The sequence below is a fragment of the Saccopteryx bilineata genome, chromosome 3 (genome assembly GCF_036850765.1).
Source record: "Saccopteryx bilineata isolate mSacBil1 chromosome 3, mSacBil1_pri_phased_curated, whole genome shotgun sequence".
Lineage (NCBI taxonomy): Eukaryota > Metazoa > Chordata > Mammalia > Chiroptera > Emballonuridae > Saccopteryx > Saccopteryx bilineata.
The window spans coordinates 227,254,820-227,263,475 of record NC_089492.1 but is presented as its reverse complement, the minus strand read 5'-3'; the positions used below and the strand labels follow the sequence as shown (position 1 = coordinate 227,263,475).

Genomic DNA, 8,656 nt, shown 5'->3' with positions numbered 1-8,656 from the left:
TTCTGTCTCTCTCTTCCCCTCCCGCAGCCAAGGCTCCATTGGAGCAAAAGTTTGCCCGGGCGCTGAGGATGGCTCTGTGGCCTCTGCCTCAGGCACTAGAATGGCTCTGATTGAGACAGAGCAAGGCCCCGGATGGAAGAGCATCGCCCTGGTGGGCGTGCCAGGTGGATCCCGGTCGGGCGCATGCGGGAGTCTGTCTGACTGTCTCCCCGTTTCCAACTTCAGAAAAATGCAAAAAAAAAGAAAAAGAAAAAAAATTAATCTGTGGTCACTGATATTAAACACAGTGTGGTGATGATCTCTTCTCCAGTTTTAAGATGAGATTTATTCAAGGCTGCTGATGAGTGTGTCTCTGAGCAGCAGGGAACTGAGGCTCCCCTGAGTGATGAAATCTAATAAAGTGCACAGGGCCTGAGCCTAGCGACTGGACATCAGACATAGACTAACAGACACAAATCAAATAGCACTGTCTGAGATTTCTTTTTTTTTAAATGTTAAGGTCAAGGTTGCATCATTACCTTTTCACTGTTTCTAACTCATCAGGCAAGAGCTCTCTTTGAAGCTGCACTTCCACGGCCCTGCTCATGCCTGTCTTGTCTGATGAACCCATTAGCTTAATTACTCACTGTCTGCCTTAGCACTTTGTAGACCTTAATACTATCAAATACATTTCACAAAACTGGGCTCACATCAGAATCATCTGAGATCCTTGTTAAAAATGAAGATTATCTCAGACCCATTGTCTGAGGATGGAGCTGAGAAATCTTTATTTTTAAACCAGTACCATCAAGTGATATTTTTCCAGACTAAAGTTAGATAAGAACCATTGACTGAAAACATGAAAACTCACTAGTCCAGAACTTGGCATCATGCTTTCAGCTTCAAATATGAACCAATAATATTTTAATGAACTCTCAGCTTATGAATGAATTTTTTATTTCCCTTTTTAAAATGCAGAAATGGTTTAACTATGGTAAGTACAAAGTGAGGTAGACCTAAGTTTAATGTGCCTCAGTCTCTTCAGTTATAGAAGAAAGAAATCAAGGGTACCTTATTTGATTTTATTATTCTCTCTCTATTGAGGATGTAGACACCATGAAAGGAGGGTCCTAGACGATCTATATTACTCTATATCCTCAGCACCTTGGACAGAACCAGCACATAGTAATTGTTCAAAAATATATTACGAGTTTGTTATTGACAGGGTTCAGAATAAGTCTCCCCGGTATGTGTCACTTTGACATGCAAATTATTTTGAGTTAAATATAGTTAAAGCCCAAAAGACTCAGGAAGAAGTCTGTTTTTATCTCCCCCTTAACTGCAGTAAAATAATTTAAATAGAGAGGTGTACCTAAAAGAAAGCTAGTACTGAAGATAACATTTTATATTAGAAAGACTTTGCTACAAGATGTAAGCAACATTTTTCTCAAACATTTGCTCCTGACCTCTTTCTGTGCATTGCCTTACTTTCTTTTCAGCCCTCTGGCCCCTACCCTATTTTCCTTAGATAAGGAAGTCATATAAGCTTCAATTCCCTGACTATATTAGAGCTTCACATCTTTGAGGGTACCCTATAGACAAATTAAGATGTTTTTATCCTGTTAATGTTTCTTATGTCAGTTTAATTATAACCCTACCAAAGAACCTAGGAAGAAAAAGGAAAAAGTTTTCCCCTGTAGAGTTTAGAAGTTAATTCAAAGAAATGCATACATGAAATTTTAATGGAACTTGCAAACTAGTCTCAGGTGTTGTTTTTCTTTTCATCATCACCATTATTGTAATTATGACAATGTTCAAAATAAAAGGAATTAGTAATAATAGACAGGTGACCCTGGTTTTCTTAAGAAATAAAATAAGAAATCAAATTTTCTTCAAGAATGCACATCAGTTAGCAAGGTAGAATGGTGATTCTGATTCAGAGAGGAAATCTGCCACAGAATTCTATAATAGAAATTATAAGTTAGACTCCAACTTCTCTTAGAGTTATGAATGCTTATAAAAGCACACACAGAGATGAGAAATTCTTTCTTTTATAAATAGTTGAAGTTTGGAACTTTGTTGAAAGAAAAACAAAATGGTACCAACTAGCTGTTTTTTTAATGCTTTAATATATTTTTAAAGAGGAAAACAAATACATATTTATATTTTCCCAGATAAATGAATTTGAACAATTGAAATAACCATGTACCTGTGCTGCTAAGAATTCTCAAATAGAGCCTAGTGGTGGTCCTGAAAAATAAATGTTTCACCCCAAGTTACCAGAAGGCCCACCTAGTCTACTGCCATAGGAAACATCAGTTAACTTATGCGCTTCTAGTAGGTTTCTGTCCAAACATCATCTAATTAGAGAAAATAAATCTGGCTTCCTTGCATGAAATAATAACTCACCTTTTATTCTTTTTATTGCTTACTATTCTTAATTTTTCTACATATCATCAGTCACCATCCAGGATACTATCCTCTCCTTTTCTTTGATTGTTTGTCTCTTCACCCAACATAATATAAACAGAAGACTACAGTCAGTGGGCCACATAAACCACAAGTAGACTCCTGGTTCAGAGATTAGACAAGGTTATAAAAAAGGAAAAATTGGGGGCCTAAGATAAGCTTGGACATTGAGGGGTCAGGACTAGCCTTTGGCAGGAATAGATTTATTGATGTGGCTGTCTCACACGAGATGCTAATAGGCATTCAGAGCCACATGAAAAAAAATCTGTTTGAATGTCTAACCTAGTAACCTAGCAACCTAGCAGTTTCTAAAGTGTGTTTTATAAAATGTTTATATGTATGTATGTGCATATATATATATAAAATCAGGAACTATTCCTTCAAACCATATCATTTTTTTCAGGATTGTATTGGGTATTCACATCCTAAAATCTGTGAGAAATGTTGGAGCAAAGAAACTTCCTTATTCAATTACCCTTTGTTTCCCACATTTATTTTATCAAAAACTTTATCTTTTTTCCCACATCACGTACATTAACAAAGAGTTTGAAATAAACAACTAAGGAGAATTAAAAATAAAGCAGGTTTAGTCATGCAGGAAAAGAATTAAACTTTTTGGTAAACTTCAATAAAAACATTCAATAGTAGACAATTAATAAGAACCTGACCTTCATCTTAAAATGAGCCAGAGACATTTTGATACATTCCATGTTTCAGGTCTGAGCCTACAACACAGCAGTCAAGATCAGATAGAACAAGAAAGAATATTAAGGCTTCCTAAACTCAAATTTACCGACTGTGTCAAGAGGAGAGAACATTTATCACAGAGGGCCCAATCTATTTAATTTTTTCCCCTCCATCAATGTCAAAATTGTTCCTTAGAAGCCTTCTTTATGCCTCCTTAGCTCACAACACACACACACATGCACACAAACACAAACACACACCTCCCTATCTACAACACACACACATGTGTACATAAATGTTCATTATAAAACTCATACAATATAATAAATATAATATATATAATATATACAAATAAAATAAAAATTTTAATTTGAGTTATATAACACACACCACATTGTTCCTTGCATCATGGAGTTCACAAAGAATATATAGTTATCCAATTTTAACTTGAAATATTCTACACGCATTTCAAATTTTATCTTGGCTACTACCCTTTCCAAAAATCTCTCCTTACCTTACTTCAAAATAAGTTAAGCAGTAATTTATCTAATTTCCAAAGCATCCTAAAACATTTCTTCTCTTGGAATCTTTATTGTATTACATCAAATATGATTAAGCATCTTATGGATCTGAAGATTTCTCAGAGGGCAAGACCTTAGTTTTACATTCCCAGGACTAAGCACACTGTCCAACATACACTATACAGGGTTGGGCAAAAGCAAGTTTACAGTGGTTTATATGAAAAAATAATACAATGATTAATAAATAATAAAACAAAAATAAATCTTTTGTTTCATGTACTCACAACTGTAAGCCTCTTTTTGCCCCATGCTGCATCCCTGGTATTACATGTAGGGTTCACAACTACCTGAGCCTGTGCGCACAGTTAACTAATTACTCAGTGTAGACAATATTGTCTTACACCTAAGACAAGAAAAATAAGTAAAAATATAATACATCCATGTACTAATTATAACTCTGAGTGTCTGGGGGAGACCTTTCTTAAACCCACATTTGACTGATACTATTAAATAAAGTGAACATCTGATCAATTATGCTTAAAAACAATGAATCATTGTAGGGTACTGAATCACTCTCAAAATTTTATTTCATGGTAAAATTTCCATAATATTTTAATCAAATAATTTAATTTTAGAATGAATTAAGTATTCCTTTGAGCAAACATTAAGGAAAAATATGTAAAAATAAAAATTTGACTCCTCGTATTGCTTTTTATTATTTTGAACACAATATTGCAGTCAAGGATGCTTGTTATTACCAAATAGTTAGGATATTTGCTAATGGTTTACATTTGATTTGCATCTACCTTTTAGCAATATGTATTCTTCTTACCTTAAGATATCTATTCTCTCTGATTTTTTTCTCAGTTAAAATAATCACAGGCAAATAAGAACACCCTTCTGAAAAATGAGATCATAGGATCATGGCAGCTGTCATTTGGATTATGAATTTCTCACAAAGTAATTTTATTTTTCATTACTGTCACACTTCAAATACCTATTTGACTGTATCTCCCAATGGAACTGATTGAACTGTTGTAAGGCTAAAAATGTCTACATACATTGCTTAGGCTAGTTTTTATCCACACATATTATTTTTAGCCTCAGCTAATATTTTCTGGGAGCATCTTGTCTAATATTCCATCTAGTTTCCTACAATCACCTAAAGCCTTTACTCTCAGAGTCAACTTAGTATAAAGAGCAAACTTTACCAACTTAATATCTACTTCCTCTTCCAAATCATTAATAAACATAGCATATAACCATCTGCATCTCTAATCCATTGTTGCTAAATAGCCTGAAGCTGATCTATTTTTTAAAGTTGCTTCAACTGCCCTTCATACTGTTGTTAACTATGATTCTAAGTGTAAACAGTCTCATCTTTAAGTCCATTGTTCATCACTAGTTGTGAGATAATAACTCATCCACCTTCCTAAAGGAACTGCACACCACTGTGGAAGAAATGTATCATTTCCTAATCCTGGTGAAAACTGCTATCATCAGCTATTCAGTGTTACACATCACAAAATTAACAGAATGTTCCCATTCTCCTTTCTAGGTACCAAGCAACAATATATTCATGGCTCTAGGAACAGAAAATGAATTCTTCCTACAATCTTTCCAATTTCTTGCTAAAGTAGGTAATTCTACAATAATTAAGCTCATTCTTTATTATTCTTAATGTAAAATGATTTTGTACCTTATTGTTACTTTATATAAAACCTTTATTTTTCAACCATATTGAACATTAACCACATATTATCAGTATCCTGTCTCCTCCTTAAGATAAAGAACACATAAAATCAAAGGAAATTTTCAAAATGGGTACATCTTATATAATCACAGATCAGGTCACTTTTTCCAAGATGGTAATCACAAGGTTAAAAAATAAACCATGGGAGGATTTTTTTTTTTTTTTTTGCATTTTTCTGAAGCTGGAAACAGGGGAAGACAGTCAGACAGACTCCTGCATGCGCCAGACCGGGATCCACCCGGCACGCCCACCATGGGGCGGAGCTCTGCCCACCAGGGGGGATGTTCTGCCCATCCTGGGCGTCGCCATGTTGCGACCAGAGCCACTCTAGCGCCTGGGGCAGAGGCCACAGAGCCATCCCCCCAGCGCCCGGGCCATCTTTGCTCCAATGGAGCCTTGGCTGCAGGAGGGGAAGAGAGAGACAGAGAGGAAGGCGCGGCAGAGGGGTGGAGAAGCAAATGGGCGCTTCTCCTGTGTGCCCTGGCCGGGAATCAAACCCGGGTCCTCCGCAAGGTAGGCCGACGCTCTACCGCTGAGCCAACCGGCCAGGGCGGGAGGATTTTTTTAAAAGCATTCATGTAATGCCCTTTGTTTTTTTTGAGCAATATGTAGAAATGCATAAAGTCAAAGGACCCAACCTTGAAACTACTCCTCTAATTGTGACTTTTGGAAGCCCAGTTAACACTTAAATTTGGTTTCTTCATCTATAATATGAATGCTGGTGATTGATCTAATTACCTTGGCAGACCATTGTAACACTCAAATCAGGTAATATATGAAGAAACTTTATAAGATATAAAAGAGAAAACAAAAATGATGTATCATTATCAGTCTGCCTGGGAAATGGATAACACCAAAAAAAATTGAAAATTAAAAGCAACATCATGATTTTTTAAGAAAGCATGTGAAAACATTTATATTTTTTCTTTCCCTGAATGGAAAAAGATAATATTAAAAACCAAGCCTGGCATGTTTAAGTTGAAGTATTGTTTAAAATGTGAGGACAGAAATCTATACTTCTGTTTAATGGAAATAAAGTCAAGTAATAAAAAATGAGGCAGGCAAGTAATTTTTTCCACAAGATAGAATCAAATTATTTTTTTACTAATAGGATTGTTTGTAATGGTGGTCATCAACTAAAAAGGGTAACAGAGTCAAAAACTAAACTAGAAATTTGAGGAGGAGTCCTTAAAAAAGTAATCTGGAAGTGTTGTCTTTTTATGTTTCTGTCTTCAAGGCAGAGAAATAGAAAGTTTAATTACAAATAATATCAATAAACTCTGGTAAGAGAAAACAGTCCCATGCCTCAGTTGTGAGGCTGAATGAATTGTTTCAAGGAGGACTGCAGCGAACTGGGTTTCTGAAAGCTGACCACAGACATTAACAAGGATTGACACATGTAAGAAGGGACAGAGCCTGTGGAAGGACAGTCAAGCCATTCTGATAAATCTGTTATTCTCTTCTCTATTTCTTCCCTTCCCCTAATTCACTTAGTATGTCAGCAATAAAAGAACTAAAGTCTAGTTAAATCTTTCTAGTAAACTGAGCCTGAAGCCTTAGCCAAGGCCATAAAGTAAGATTGTATTACTTGATCTATAAAATGGGAATGTCAGAGTCTGCCAAGTTTTAGTTATATTTTCTAAAAATACTTCTTCTTTAAAGTGTTCTTCATGGATGTGCTAAAGCCCCTTTGAGCCTGTTTGCCCCTTTGTGAAATAGAATGAAAGAAATACCTTATAATGCTTTAGGCACACAATGCATTGTAGATATCAGAGTAAGTGCCTGTGTCTTCGTTACTTTTCATTTTGGTATATATCATGCCATAAGTTTTGCCTGTTCTCTCGTCTCTGTAGGATGAGAAAACCTCAAGAATGCATTTGGGATTCCTAATTCTTTGTGTGAGAGGTGTAACACATTTGTCACTCAGTTTGCTCTATTGAATGATAAATTTTGAGGTTTTTTTTTTTCTCATTTCTCTTACTTTTTTTTTCCTCTAAATTTGAGAGTGTTTAGCTAGTATGGAAAAAAGAAAAATAATTTCTATCTTAATGGAACTTCAATTGTTTCTACTATATTACCTTTATCATTTTCTCTCTAATAATAGAAGTACCATTAGTCTAATTGCCATATAAATAGAAGACATTGCTTTTGATTTTATATATTTCCAGGCATATATGGAAAGATAAAAGAATATGTGATTTTATAAATATATATTATTTACTTTTCAGATCTATTGATATTAACAATATTTAATATTGAATATGGATGATTATTGTATCTCCTAGCTATTTAGAATGTCATAATTATCCTCTGATAGATTGTGAAATAATACCAATTTCTTCTTTTAAGCCCCTTTGTAGAGCTGTGGGTTTTATTTCATGCAGTGTATATGCCTGTGGGACTGCATGTCAATCACACTCTCTCTTCCTCAAGGCTGGCACCCCCCTACCCTTGATTCCCCAACAGCTCTTAGAATGGTTAATATGAAGTATAAAATGAGATGCTGCTTCTCTACTTTAAATTCTTACGACCTATACTTTACCATAAATATTCCTTTTTTTCTGGCATCTTTGATACTGTTTCCCAAGTTCATTGTGCTTTTGACCTTATGGCAAAGGAGCAAATTAAACATGAAAAAAATAAAGGCACTGCCTAATCTGACTTAAGTGCAGAGGTCCATTTAATTCTACTACTCTTCCCAAGTAGTTCCCAGGGCCCATACTGAATGAATATAATTTTGTAGCTATTAGTTCTCTAAAGGATTCAAAAGAAGTCATGAGAAAATATATATGTGGCCAAAAAAGAGCCTTTTAATGCATTTTGCAATTTATGCAAATCTTACACCTACTATAGCTCACCATTTAGGAAATTACCTTAAACCATTTTCCATTCCTACTATTAACCTAGCTTGACAGATGTCCACTAACTTCCCTACAGTTAAGGCATATAAAATCTCCATTTATCCCACCAGCTAGATTTTATTTCACTCAAAAGACTCCTGCCACTTCCAATGGCCCTCGGCCTTCACGCAGAGCCTTCCCATTTTTGTTTTAGTGAAAACTATTCCAAGTCAAAAGCATTTGCCTCAGAATCCCCTCCCCCATGCCTTACTGAAAACAAAGCTAAAACATATTTTTTTTCTCTTTTTATTTAAAAAAAAATTTTAAAGGGTTGTTCAGTTTGGGAGTAGATTGATACAAATCACTTCTGACATGCAAGCATCCCAGCATCCCTGAGTGATGCATGT

The 8,656-nt window shown here is 35.2% G+C and overlaps 1 non-coding gene across 1 annotated transcript; it reads right to left on the bottom strand.

Moving 5' to 3' along the window:
* Positions 1-5,885: 5,885 nt before the first annotated feature.
* Positions 5,886-5,961, bottom strand: TRNAG-ACC (transfer RNA glycine (anticodon ACC)). Its single transcript has one exon. It is a non-coding gene; the product is annotated as a tRNA-Gly (tRNA).
* Positions 5,962-8,656: the final 2,695 nt, after the last annotated feature.